Raw genomic sequence first — 14,695 nt, 5'->3', positions numbered from 1 at the left:
AGCCCACTTTGCAAAAGCATCATGAGAAAAGAAAGTGGGCTCAGATTATCCCTGGACTATAGGAGGGGCTTACTTGCCAGTCAGTCCCACCTATAGAACAGGGTTAAGGAAAATTCTGCTTGTGAGAAAAGGGTATGAATATTTCTTAAAGTGGTAAGTCAAGAAGGAACATAGGCAAAATATTTGAATGAACGTTCACCCCTCATATACACATGGCATCGTTATAATTTCATATTAAATTACCACTCAACCTTCACAGTCTATCAAATCTAAGAACAAAGTCTACATCTCCTCTTTAATAGATTTTCAAATCGTATCTCACATTACCATTATTATATTGCATACTGGTATATAGCATAATATTTTGGATTTACGTTGTAATTGTTATTTTGTTATTGTTTTGTAATTTCTTGATTCTTTTGTAGCATTGTTTATTTGTTAATTTCAGATGTTTCTTTTTATTTGTAAATCATCAGTCAATGCAGCTTTTAAGCTGCAATCACTTGTTTTAATAAATCTTGAATCATTAATTTTCAGATGCATGGCAGAGGTCTGTCATGAGCCACTCCTCAGTTTGTCGGAATGCAAACATCTCATTCCTTCATGAGCATGTTAAACTGAATTGACTTTCCTAATCCTTCATCAATTAATGATCCTCTACAAATCAATATGGTAGTAGTCTACAATCTCAGACTTTGAATCAATGTCAGTCGCATTTACATGTAGCGAGAATAATGAAAGACATACAAGAACCTCCAGGTTATACAAAGATTCTTTAACATCATGAAAATGTATTCTCACTTTGACTCCTGAAGGTGATACTTAGAGCTTATTACCAATATGTATTCATATGATAGTATGTCAATCAATACAAAATTTACTGCATTCTTTTCTGGAATTGAGACTACAGATACATCTACTCATACAACAAGCTTGTAAATTGTCCACAGTGAGACACTTAATAGGTACTCATTAATACTTGACATACCGAGCAGTTCAATAAGAACATCAGAGGGAGAAGACCATTCAAAACATATTCTACTGCACTTTATAGGCTCACAGCTTCTTGAGCTCTCTCGTTCAGAGATCTATTGGTTTTGAATGACTATGTTCATACATGTATGAGGGGTCTGTATCTGAGCTACGATAGTTTAGTATGTAGTACACACATATTCATTTGCTTCAAGTACAAGTTTAAAGTGCAAATTTGCACAAGCCTTAACATACTGTACAGTAAACATATTTAAAGAAGATCAATTGAAATTTAGAAATACAAGGGTAACGATCATCTGATCAAAACAAAAATGACAGATATTGCTCACTTTACAATTTACATCATCTAATTTTCAGTGATGATTTAAAATTAGGTCCGTAAAAGCCTTTTGTATACCAAGATATGAATGCTTTCTTTACTTTTATATTTACATGTATATGAAACATCTATTTCTTATTTTCTTACATTGTAGTTAAATATTAGCATGGTTCATCTAATTGGTAAAAAGGGATAAATGAATGGCATATTTTAACAAATTTTATAGTTTTACCAATATTGAAATGTTTAGAGATAAAATATACCTTGATGACCATGAATATTAAAACCACAAACTGATTTTAAGTTCAAGGACTTTAGTGTGAACATTTCTAATCTAACCGCTCCTCTAAATGGTGGGTAGACATTCAAATAAACATGATACCACGCCTCTGTGTACTACAAACAACACACATCTTCATGTGAAGTTCAATAAACTTTTATAAACACCTACACAATATAGATTTCAAAATTTCGACAACAATGAATGGCTACATGTAGTAAGAGACCAGATGCTATAAAACTATGCAATATATTTTATGCCTGAAAAATATATAGGTGGAATTGCCATTATGAAATCTATTGTAATTCAATTAAAAGCTTCCTTATTGCCAAATCTACAAAATTAATGTATTCTCTACCATTAGTAAAATACAAATGAAAAAGTGAAGACATAAACATCACAGCTTTCACATTTGCACATGATGTACAGATAATCCAAATGTACATACATACATAGATGTAGCCTTTTTTGAGAAGTGTGAAAATCAAAATATCATTAAACTTCCTACCCAATTTTGATGAAATTTTCAGTGTTGTGCTTCTCAGATTTTTCAATATTCAAATCAAATTGTTGATTGGGTCAACTTTAACCGTTAGGATGGAAAATGAATATTCCTCTTAAGTCTTTTTAGATCACCCGATCAAGTTTTATATCTCTATTAACAATACCATCTTTATCACTTAATTCATTTTCAGTCTTGATGGAAAAAATATTCCATATAATCATGAACAAGTACAGAGCTGATAATAGTTCATATGTGCAGCACATTTTTTTTTTTTTGAAAACGTGCCATTATCATATGGAATGCCATATGGTCCCTTCAGCTATTAATAAGTGAAAAGGATATAAAAAGAACATCGAGCAATAGATGCTTTGGGGGAAACACATGTAGAGCCAGAAGTACGAGGAAGGCCTATATAAGGCTTGTATACATATGTTCCATTGGTCGATTAATACTAGGTCTATGGGATGAGTATCTCTGTGCTATGCCTACTTCATCTGTTCATTCCGCTTGAATGACATGCTTCAAGGTTGGCGATGCTTACTGATCCTTGGTTTCACACCCAATATGTCCAGGAGAATCGGTCGTTTGGAGCCAGAAGCACGTTGATATTACATTAATACCAAGTTAAAGGAAACCTAATTCCAAGAAATAAATTCAGTTATTCCATAATATCATATTTGTTGCTAAGCTCATGCCATGAATGACCTTGGATGGTGTGTGCACGCTCACTGAAGAACATTTGACCATTATTGAGTTTCAAGTTCATTGCATAAAAAATGAGTTGGTTTAATCAGTAAATGGGAAAAAATCTAGACTAAATCCCAGCACAGCAATCGCCAGAAAATTCTGCAGTAAATGATTTTATTTATTTGTTTTCTATATTTTACACTACAGGCTAGACCTGTTCAGTTATGCAAAACTGCTCTTCAAAGGCGCCTATATAGTAAATGATTACAAATATTGGAATGGTTGTGATAAAAGCATGACAAATGGATGGCCTGCACTTCATAAATAACTCGACCTGAGTCATCCTGTTTTTTTTTTTTTAACGAGTGACCATCCGTGACTTTTTTGACGAAGACAGGTGGACCCCCAAAATAAAAAAAATATATCAGAAATCCAGTGTCACCAAACACTATGAAATATCAACCATTAGTTTTCGGACTTTGAAACAGTGGGATGTGGGTTCAAATCCCAGCCATGGCGTAGTTTCCTTCAGCAAGAAATTTATCCACATTGTCCTGCACTCAACCCAGGTGAGGTGAATGGGTACCTGGCAGGAATTTACTCCTTGAAATGCACTGAGCTCTGAAAGGCTGCTTGAGCTACACCCGGGGGATTGATATCCAAGTTCTTTGGAAGCGCATAGGGACGTTACTCATAACGTTATATGCGCTATTCAAGAACTGTCTATTATTCTTATTTATTTCCTTATCTAGACATATTAAAACCTTTACATGATTCCCAAACACTTAATTAACCAAGTAGAAAGTTCTATAAAATTAATAGTACTGAGCAGGATTTCTCAGTTTTCTTGAATTAATTTATTGGTTCAAAATGTAAAAATCATGGTGCATGGGTGCAGCCAATTAGTTCCATTGTATGTTTGTTTGTGATCTTAGTTACTCCACTGCTACTGCCCCTTTTAACAAGAAATCACAAACACAACAAAATGGCTGCACCCATGCCCACCCACAAAAGCAATGGCACCAGTGATATTAATTACAATCACATCCTTGCTACAGACAGATACCAGTCAATGACAACATAGTCCGTATGAATGTTGATCATTCTACATAACTATTCAATCTACATAAATATCAAGCAGACTCGTCTCCCTGTTCATTATCCGTCTCTGTTTACATTTATTCATCCTATTATGAGTCTGAAAAACAACAAATTAGCCTTTGTGGGGGAACAATTTGAAGTCAAACCCCATGAGAGTAAAGTTCAAAATCAACCTCAACAAATAATAATATACCACTGAAGAGGGTTTCCCATTCCATCCAACCTTTTGCCCCCTTCTCCCAGTACCAAATTACAATTTGATTTGATTGTTTGCTTTCATTGTGTTAATGAATAGAGATTGGATGGTTTGTTGATCAAACTTCCGCTCTGGCTGAAGGCAATGCTATTGAAATTATAAAAAAAAGGTAACTTCAAGCACCAACTATTGGCCAAAAGTCGAAAACAACCCAAAAAGAGTTTTAAGTGTTCTAGTGAATAATTTGTTACATGTCCCTGTTAAGTGATAAAAATCAAGATTGAGATCTGAATAGTGCCTTTAAAATTGTATCGAGGTAAATGAATGGTTTGCCCCACTGATATTTCTAATCAGGTGTGGGAAAAAGGACTATTCTCACAATCTATGTAATAAAAAAAAACATGTTGTACACTAAAGTTCCCATGGAATTTGATTTAGATCTTTACACAACATTAAACCTTGACTGAAAATATAAAGCTAATGTTAATATTCTGCATTTGATAGCTAAAAATGTGGAAAAATCATTTCTTTTCATTAATAAAGTCAAAGAAACTTACTTATCATGATAAAATTACTATTTCTCAGCACACAGATATACTCAACGATAATCCTGAACTTGATCTCATGCGTCAGGCAAGTGTTTTGAAATAAAGACCATAACTACTTGCCCAAATTGGGCAAGCAAAATTCTCACAGTAGAATGACCAAAATTAGGGTCGATGGCAATAACAAGGTAGATCAGATCAAAAGAGAGAAAAAAGGTCAATGGTTTATATTAAAACCGCAATACTTTCTTTAGAAGAGGTAAAACTTTTTTTCAATGATTTCCGGGCAAGTGCAATCGATTTTTGGGCAAGCAAATTTGAACTACTTTAAAAATTACTTGCCCGACTGGGCTAGTGCTTCTAAAAAGTTATGTAGCACCCTGTCCTGCACAAGCTTATACTTTTAGTTGATAAATTGCCATGTGAACACATGTCAAAGAAACTCTCAAGCTTCTCCTTCAAGGTGTGCATGCAGGTCAATTAATCCCCAAGGAGTTCAAATAATAATAACGTGACCTTTCCAACAAAAATACATGAAGTCTTTACAAGTTGTATTCCAAGCACGATGCCGAGTACTACATACTTTGACGAGACGCATAGTTTGTCAGAGCAGCTTCTTTCAATATTTCCTATGTTTGAATTCAGTAAAATGTAGGGACAGCAATTTTTTCGTTTATCGATATTAAATCAAAAAATGAAAAGTCACTTTGTTTCTTAACTTTTCATGAGAAAATTCATTAATTTACCTTTGCAAAATGGAATTCATTTTGTTGCTGTGTACATTTTCTATGACAACAGAGGATATCCATTTAGATCAAGTTTGAAATGGAATCACAGATTTTAAAAAAAATATAGTTCTGGATGATGGTACTATTACTGTATGACTCTAATCACTATTCTCAAAATTTCATATCTTGCAATTCATTTGAATTTGTCACTTTTTACATACTTGAATATAGATTATACTGCATCTCACAATATCTTGCCATTCATTTGAATTTGTCGCTTCTTAATTTTACACTGCATCTCAAAAATGACATTTTCTGCAGAGATGTACATGCATCTAAATATATGTTTTAAATAGAGATAAAATTCTATAATCATTGTAACCCAAATATTCTTATGAAAACTAAAATTGTGTTCTTATGAGAATGATCATAATGCAATATAACTTAAGGCCTGGCCACACTGCCCGAGTGTTGTTAGAGCGGTCGTGGAACGGAGAGAAAAAATCATCACCGCTCGCTACCGTTCACCATTTTCGATTTTGATTTTTTTTTTTTCACGATTTTTCCCCAATTACATGAGCGAAATTCGACCCTCTCTCCCTACCGCTCCACGACCACTCAAACAACGCTCGAGCGGTGTGACCAGGCCTTTACATATTTGCAGAATAAAAGAAAGAAGATAAAAAATGTTCTTTTCCATCACAAAGAATTAAAATCCAATTGATTTTTGGATGTACATGTAGAAGAAATACAGGGATCACCATCTATTACCCGATTTGAAGGTAAATCTGACAAATTGGTTTGAGAAGCTTATCAACAATAGCGAAGGGATTGTGGTTTACTATCAAAGGCAGTTATTTCACAATCCCTCACATCAATGTTTACATGCATCTACTCTCATTGCTCTTGAAATTCATGTTTGCCTCACATTAGGCGGAGCTGCACCATCCCGAGTTTGCTCAATCTCAAGATTTAAGACCGATCGGCCCTCTTCGCGATTAATCTCGAGATTCAAGAAACCCCGTCTCCACCATCGCAAGAAGAGCGATTCCTGCTCGAGCAAGGCATCGAGCATCATGGTCTGACGCCATGAATAAATAATCCCGAGTGCGTCTGCACCGACGAATTAGCGCGATAATTTGTAAAATAGCGCGCTATTTTGCAAATAATCCCAAGTTGACTTGGGATTGCAATCTCGAGATTAATCTAGCGAACTAGCGCGATAATTGCGTCTCCATTGCAAATATTCTTGAGGTTGTTCAGATCGGGGCAATTTGCCGGATCAGAAATAGCGCGCTAATTTGAAAACTCGGGATGGTGCAGACGGCCCTATTGCTCTTGACATTCATGTTTGCCACACATTGAATAGAAATCCATATTATGGTTTATTCAAATGACTTGTGATTTTGTGACTTGTGAAGCAACTGTGACTTGTGAAGCAACTGTGACTTGTGAAGAAATTTGTGAAGCAAAAATGTGTGATTTTTTTTTAAATCATCACTATTAAAAAGTAAAATGTGAATCTGAGTGTGTGATCAAGTGTTTCATTCCCATAAACTCAAAATTGGGTTGTTTAAGGAAATTATTAAAAATACTTAAATGTGAAAATAAGAAGTTTTTGTAAACTGGTCATTTTCAAACAAAAGTGGACATGGGGGTGAAAATTAAAACTTGCTAGAAATCATTAGGCTTCAATGTTTTTTGAAACTAGACATCTTGAAGTATATTTTTCCATTTCATTTACATAAAATTATTAATTATGTATTGAGATACAGTGAATTTTATGCAAGGGAAATTAAATGTTACAAAATGTTGATTTTTGCATTAAAATTCACATATTGCCTATCACAATATAAAATTTGTATTAGAAGCACATTTGTTGGCAAGATACAAGCTGTGTATTGTATCTAACTCCTAAATAGCAAAAAAAATTCTGTGAAGTGTTTTTCTGAAAAAAATTGGGTTTCGAAGTTTTCAAAACTGGTTGTCGTGTCACTCACGTTTTAAATGCAAAAAGTTTTCTAGAGCTGTGTATTCTGAAAATTAATTTATCCCAGTACTGGAGCAAATACAGTTTATTTGTACCTTATTGTATATAAAGTTACTTGGTCCAATGTGTTAAGGTGAAGCTAAAATTAACTGTTAAAGTTGTGTCGTGTCACTCACAATGTCGTGTCACTCACGAAATGTCGTGTCACTCACGGTATTATATTGTGTATAAAAAAGGACATCCAGTAATTTTTGAAGCGTTTTACCAGGGATACAGTCAAAATGTTGTTCCTGACATCATTTAGGCCTATTTTAGGCTAATAATTTCCTCCATCTTCCTAATTTTACTCCTTTTTATGGAAATATTGAATTTGACATTAAGTTCATCTATTTTCTCTCCTCTCCGTGGTTGCCTTGGTTTAAAAAATTCTGACAATTTTCCATTGGTGTGAAGACTCGGATCCTAATTCATATTTTGGTGAATGTACTGTGATTAAGAATATAACAACATAGTCAATCAACACAAAATTATGAATGTATCAAGAGAAAAACCACTATACTTTAGCAATGGACATATTTACAATGCATAAATGGTTGGTGTTGGTGATGGGTCAAGTCATAGGTCTAGGTATTACTCGAACATTCTGTGTCTGCATTTACAGAAATGAGCAGAAAGTTCACTTTTCTTTTGAGCAATGTTATTTCTTTGTTATACTCATAGCGAGAAAAGTCAGGGATCCTTTTTTGAAATTTGCAGAAATTTTAGTAATAAAATAGTGTGTATAAGAGATCACCATGAACACCAAACATTTTTTCAAATTCGGAAAAGAAAATGTTTTTTTTTCCTTCTGATTGATTAAATCAACCTATTCATTTGCCATACAGCTTGTATTCCAGGACATGACATAAACAAATTTGCAAGAAAACATAAACATTTCAGGTGAGAATGTACTGAGATTTGACAGAACATTTTGGATATTGCTTGAAGCAGCTACATGCCAAGTTCAAAATCACTATTTGTTCGGCCACCATTCATACCGCTAGTGATTCACTACATGTAGGGTCTGAACAGCAAACTACCGTAAGCGGGCCGATGTGTGTTCAGAGCAGATTTGCATTTACACATATTCATTACAACAAAATAATGCATGTTCATGTAGGTCCCAACAAGTCTCAACCGAGACCACATTTTGATTTGAGCAACTTTGGATGGGTTGCCATGTACCAGTAGATCAATTTTTTTTTTTGGGGGGGGTACCCTAATAAGAACAGAGCTGGACCTCGAGGGGAAAAAGCTACTGAGGTATAAAGGGAGCCTGATTGGGATGCTGAATTGGATTTTAGTGTGACATCCAAGGGCTTAGAAAAGGAAAGGCTAATGACTTGTAACTGTCTTGTTGTTATGTAATAGTAGCAGACTGCAAGAATCAGGTACTGACTGCGTCTTTCACCTTGTTGCTTTCCCTGGATTCCCGTGGTATGGTATATGATCAAATAGTTAGCAATGAAAAGGCGCTTACAAGATTCCAGCTAAAAGCATAGCTCTGAATTTTGGTACAGTGCCTACATATACTGCCTTGGGAGGGTCCACATACAACAGTGTTCAGGAGAAACCTATGCTTGTTGAGTTGAATTCCCAAGTTTCTCAAGGATTTGCTGATAGTCCATCTGAAGTGTGCAGCAACGTGATTGTGGTTTGGTACCAAAAAAGACATTGAAACTGCCATGTCCTATTTGGACAATGCCTAAAATATTAAAGGAGGATAATATTCTAATCCAATATTTCAAGAAAAAGGAGTCATACATGACATCATTGGCTACCAGACCATGCCAGATGATGTGAGTGACTATTGAGAATACCTTTCTTACAAGGAAAAATTATTCCATCCGTTGTGGATGCTGAACTTTCATATACAGATAGGGAGAAAGAGTTAAAGTTTTGAATGATATCAGGCCACAAAAAGAATGTTTGAGTTGATGTCAATGCCAAGACCTCATAACACCTCCTTCAAGTGCCCCCTCCTCCTCTAAAGAGGAGAGTGGTAGAAGCCCTAGTGTGACAATGTGGTATGGTAGAGGGAATGTGAGTTGATGGGCAAACATGACCATAAACCAAGAATAAAACATCAGGATGACATATTATGAACTTCAAAGAAAGCAGTTATTATGTAATTAAGCTTGTTTTTTGGTTAATGGTATTTTACTCTTCTACATCATGCAAAAAATACTTTCAATGTTGAGATAAATGTTGTATTTTTGCACTTGTCGTGTCACTCACGTTTTGGATGTCGTGTCACTCACGGTATATAGGAGGGTACCATTTTCCATAGAGAAGGTTTTATTGATTTTGACTATATGTGTTAGATAGGTACACTATTTATGTCCATTTACTGGTACTCACAATACTCCATGACAACTACTTGGGCACGAATCCAACCATATGTGTTAATGGTCAGAAACCCATGTCCGAAATTTGTCGTGTCACTCACGCACCGTTTTTTAATCATATCTACTAAACGAATTGTTGAATTCAAATCAAACTTGTAGTGGCCCATGCCAGTCCTACATTGTATATAATATAGTAGTCATGATTGATTCATAACCTTTAAGTTTGAAGATATGAGCCCTTAAACCTCTCCGATTGTCGTGTCACTCACGTTTGAAAATGACCAAATGTATTTCAAACCAAATATGGACACTTTGTGTGTGCTAAATATTGAAGTCCCACTAGCTCAGAGAAGAACTGTATAAAAGAAAAAGTGGGCAATCATTATCCCATTACCTTCCCATTCAATATTCTATTCATACAAAGTAGTGTAGAAAATATAATCCCATACAGGAAGAACCATTTGTGATTAAATTTCAGCCTCCATTAAAATGATACATGGGGCAGTAAATCACACAGAATCTTGGGGATGAGGGAATAGCTAAAGTACCATTAGACAGATATGATCCATTACCCATTATCATACCAATATAATCCCCATAGGAGTGAAGACATCAGTATGGATACTTCCAAATGATGCCATTTATCTTTCCCCGAATGGCCTTAATGACCCCCATCTCCCACTTCCATTGCAGGAGATTGGTCTCCTCTCACCTTTGTTGTCTTTGAGATCCACGATGATGTGATGGTGATTGTCCAGGAGGGTTCCCAGGATGCCGCAGTTACCGTTGAGGGCAGCATGGTGAAGCGCAGAGAAGCTAAACAAGAAGAGATCAAAGTATAATTATTTTGATTTGTTAAAAAAAAATAGGAGTGAGAGAAAAGTATGTAGTATTTATAGATGGAACTGACACTTTATAGCAGATAAATGACAATTTTTACATACACAAGAAATACACAAAACACATGCAACATACAAACATTTATGCACAGAATCTAAAAAATATTAAAGAACATATCAATATATAGGTGATTTGATGTTTTGGGGGGATTAACATGCAAAGTTTCATATTAACAAAGTATCTGATACATTTTCACTACAGCTTCAATTTATTAAACACATCCAATTTTATTTTGTTGCACCAATTTATGTTAGTATTTCTTGTGATTTGTAAACCACAACCATACCTGTTTGAATATAACCAGTACGACACCTACATGTAATGCATGAATAGCATACATGTAAAACCCCTATTGATAATAGCACAATACAAATTACATGACCGGAGGGCAACTTATGGATAAAACCAGAAAATAATCAGCATAGAATTGTATTCAGCCCATTCTGAGCAATTTCCCTTCAAAACTATTCATTTCTTATTCTAGTTTTGTAGACATAACATTCTCTTTCACATATTCTCCTAAACGACACCCCCACCCCTTTAAAAAGGGCAAATTTACAGGTTGTTCACATGCACAAGTCAAATGTGTTACATGTACTTTCAATAACTATCTTTTATGAAATTGGCCTAATTATGCAAAGGTAATTAATCATTCAAATAAACCAAAGTGCCATCACAGCAGCAATGTTCATTTATCATCAATGTGCATTGTTATTATATTCAATGGCAGAAAAGAGCAGTTTTGTTCATGTAAAAAGGATTACAACTAGTAGGGAAAAAATCAGAATCATTAATTTCTCAAGGATTTATAAAAATTATCACATGTAAATAAAGCAAAAAAGAAGGAATGGCACGCACAAAGCGAAAAATTGGAAACCGATATGGCATTACAATTATGTATAATAGAGGTTCTACATGTACATGTACATGTATATTGTATTCTTCCAAATTCATATTAAAGTGAAATAATTCAGGTTCTTTCAAGTGTTGTTTAGGCATGTTTTGAAGAGCAAATTTTTGACAGCCCTTATGAACAACTGCATGCACTCAAAGAAACTATTCATGCTGGGCCCAGACACCATACTATAAAAAGGTTTGCAAACCGAAGCTGTCATTTCTATTTTTCTATTATTCATCCTTTTCAGCTTCTAAAATCCCTTGTATCAGCAATTCAAATAATCCTTGAACTTCAACTATTATCAACCTTTTTTCATATTTCGTCAGGGATTTTCTTCATGAATTCGTTGTTTACTTTACTTTTCCTTTGTCACTTTATCGACTTGAGCATGAAAAATTGCAACTGCCGTCAATTCACATCCAATCGGTAAAATTGTATTGATGCTTGGCTGAATTAGAAGGGAATGTTTGCTTACCCAACGTCATCTTGGAAGTTGAGAGGCGATTTCTTGGAAGACACACTTTTTCCTGAAGAGAAAAACAACAAGAGCATTGTTGATAATTTTGAAACATCATTATTATTTTGACAATCAAAATTCCTGTAATTTGTAAAATGAATTGACAAATAAATGATGTCAAACAGTATGACAAATGATGGACAGTTTTTGTGGGGGTGGGATTCATAGCGACAATAACAATTATTCTTATAAAATAAGTCGTAAACAGCCATTTCATCTCTAAAATTTTATGATATACAACTACAACAGAAGAGTGGTGATGACATCACAAGGCATGAATTTTCCAAATGAAAATCATACTCTTGAACATCAGACAGCATGATCCTCTGCCCATTTTTACCGTGTTTACACATTGAGTCTGCTCGGGTGTTGAATCCGCGAGCCGGGTTGAACACTGCGAAGAAGGGATCAGAGATCGCGTTTATACGTACATATAAAAAGGCGAGTTCAACACAGCTCGCGGATCTCGAACGGAAGAAGAATTATGACGTCGCAAATTAAACGCGGGAAATTCACCGCCGGAATCGAATCTTGTCCGTGCGAACAACAACAATGCCAAAAGTGAAAGCGCGCGCAGTGACCTGGTCAAGAGAGTTCGACACGGCTTTCTGTTTACACACGAAAAAATTGCCGAGTCTGACTCGGCTCGCGGGTTGAAACCTACGATTTTGGCGGATCAAAAAAGCCGTGTTCGACACGGCTCGCGGATCACACTGATCGCGTTTACACAGCATAAAATTGCCGTGTTGAGCACGGCTCGCGTGTCGAACCCCCGAGCCGTGTCACTGTGTAAACAAGGTATTTATCATCTTACCATCTCCATTCCTGTCGCCAATGACCTCCCTCCTCGTCACCCTCAATCATATTCCAGAATTCATGTAGGCCTACATTGTTTTTATCTTCATGAAATATGAGAATACATGAATCAAAGAATCAACTTTTTTATTCAAATGTACAGTTCTCCAGGATTTCTTTAATTGGGGCAGAAAGAACTGATTTGAAAAAAAAACTTTCCAGATGACAATTTTCTTTGATTTAGCTACAGGGTCTACTGTTTATTCAATCAAGGGTGGAGGCACATACCTTGTGCCCCCACCTGAACTGCAATGATAATGACACCAGGGCTCTGTTGTACAAAGAGTTACGATTGATCTGATCAATCGTAACTCTATGGAAATCCATCAGTTCTACGAAAAATTTGCACAATGTCCTTTTTATGCAAAGAGAAGCGCAGTGAATTTTCAAGAAAACAATGAATGCATGAATGTACATCACAGCTGGAAAATATTTTGAACAAACATGCACAATAGATGTTGACGATGCTGGCCATCCATAGTTGCGATTGACCGGATCATCCGTAACTCTTTGTACAACAGGGCCCAACATTACCATGCAAAATAGAATAAAGCAACTTGTTCTATCCCCCCCACATACACCCCATCCCTACTATCCCTCAATTCCACCTCTCTCACTGAATTTCAATTCCCAGTCACAAACCCCATTATTCTTAGACCCTGTTTACAATGAGAAAAAGGACGGGCGAGTCGCAGCCGAGCCCGGCTTAAAATTCACTGTTAATGCTCAGAAGGCCAAATGCAGTACCAAAAGCAGCCACGCATTTGGCCCAGCTCTGGAGGTTGTCTCTGCCGCAGCTTGGCACAGCCTTTTTTCACTGTAAATGCATGCAGGGCCAAATGCAGTACTAAACGCGACTCCGGAAGTGAAAGGATCGTTACTTTATAGGAAATGACTTCAAGCTTCACGTTTAGCAACTTGTCCAGCATGACCCCGGCGCACCACAAAATAATCTTTTGTTTACATGTAGAGCGCCACTACGACAAAGTATTGAAAGGCTAAAATTTAGACCGGGCACAAAGTAGGGAGGCAGAGTACCGCAATTCAGCCCGGGCTCGACCCGGCCCTGCATTGTAAACAAGGTCTTATCATCTTTCCCTCAAACAGACAGGCTACTGCGGCGCATTGACTTCACAGTACAAATCAAAATCAGGCAATCATACTTTCTTCATCCTTTCACTAATGACCACATGGCCTCAACTAAATTGAAAATCATTGCAAAATAATGAGTGCATCATAAAAAACACACTCTCTGGTCATTCAAAAATCATCTCACAAAAAATTGGCCCCTCGTCTCTTCAATTTATTCCCTGGGCCCTGGCAGGATAAAGCAGTTATTACCATATTATTCCAATCCAAGCGATCTGATCAAATCAGGAGCATTAAATTGAGGCATGTCAATAGTACAACAGAGATGTAATCAAAATGAATTCACTCGTTCTCTTTTATTTCTTGCCCTCTTCCTCCCTTCTTCTCTCTCCTTTTCTCTCATGTCCATTTCATCTTTTCATCATAAACATGCAATTTCTCTATCATTTTCACCCCCAGCTGCCTGTATAAATCGTAAAGTGCAGTTTTCATGCACACAACTATTAAAGGTAAATGCCAGTTTTGGTAATGATATCAAAATGAGTTCACTCAGAATCTAATGAAATGACCACCAAAGTGTCTGTTTGTATACCGGTAAATAAAAAATATGTGCCAAAGGATTCTGGAAGAAATTGTGTAATTGCTGAGAAATTAGCAAATAAGCACAGGATTCGGGTCAAGCGTTGGGCACGACATTCAAAGCAA

At 36.0% G+C, this 14,695-nt stretch overlaps 1 protein-coding gene across 1 annotated transcript in view; it reads right to left on the bottom strand.

The window, feature by feature from the left end:
- Window positions 1-12,055, bottom strand: part of LOC121423129 (protein Shroom-like) — a 96,814-nt gene extending 84,759 nt beyond the window's left edge. Inside the window, exons 1-2 of the mRNA XM_041618419.1 lie at window positions 12,005-12,055; window positions 10,444-10,547 (exon numbers count right to left, since the gene is read on the bottom strand). The gene's annotated coding sequence lies outside the window, so the exon portion shown is untranslated. The remainder of the gene's footprint in view (window positions 1-10,443; window positions 10,548-12,004) is intronic.
- Window positions 12,056-14,695: the final 2,640 nt, after the last annotated feature.

Source organism: Lytechinus variegatus, chromosome 10 (assembly GCF_018143015.1).
Source record: "Lytechinus variegatus isolate NC3 chromosome 10, Lvar_3.0, whole genome shotgun sequence".
Classification (NCBI taxonomy): Eukaryota; Metazoa; Echinodermata; class Echinoidea; order Temnopleuroida; family Toxopneustidae; genus Lytechinus; species Lytechinus variegatus.
Note: the sequence above shows the minus strand (reverse complement) of the source record. Positions and strands in the feature narration are given on the sequence as shown.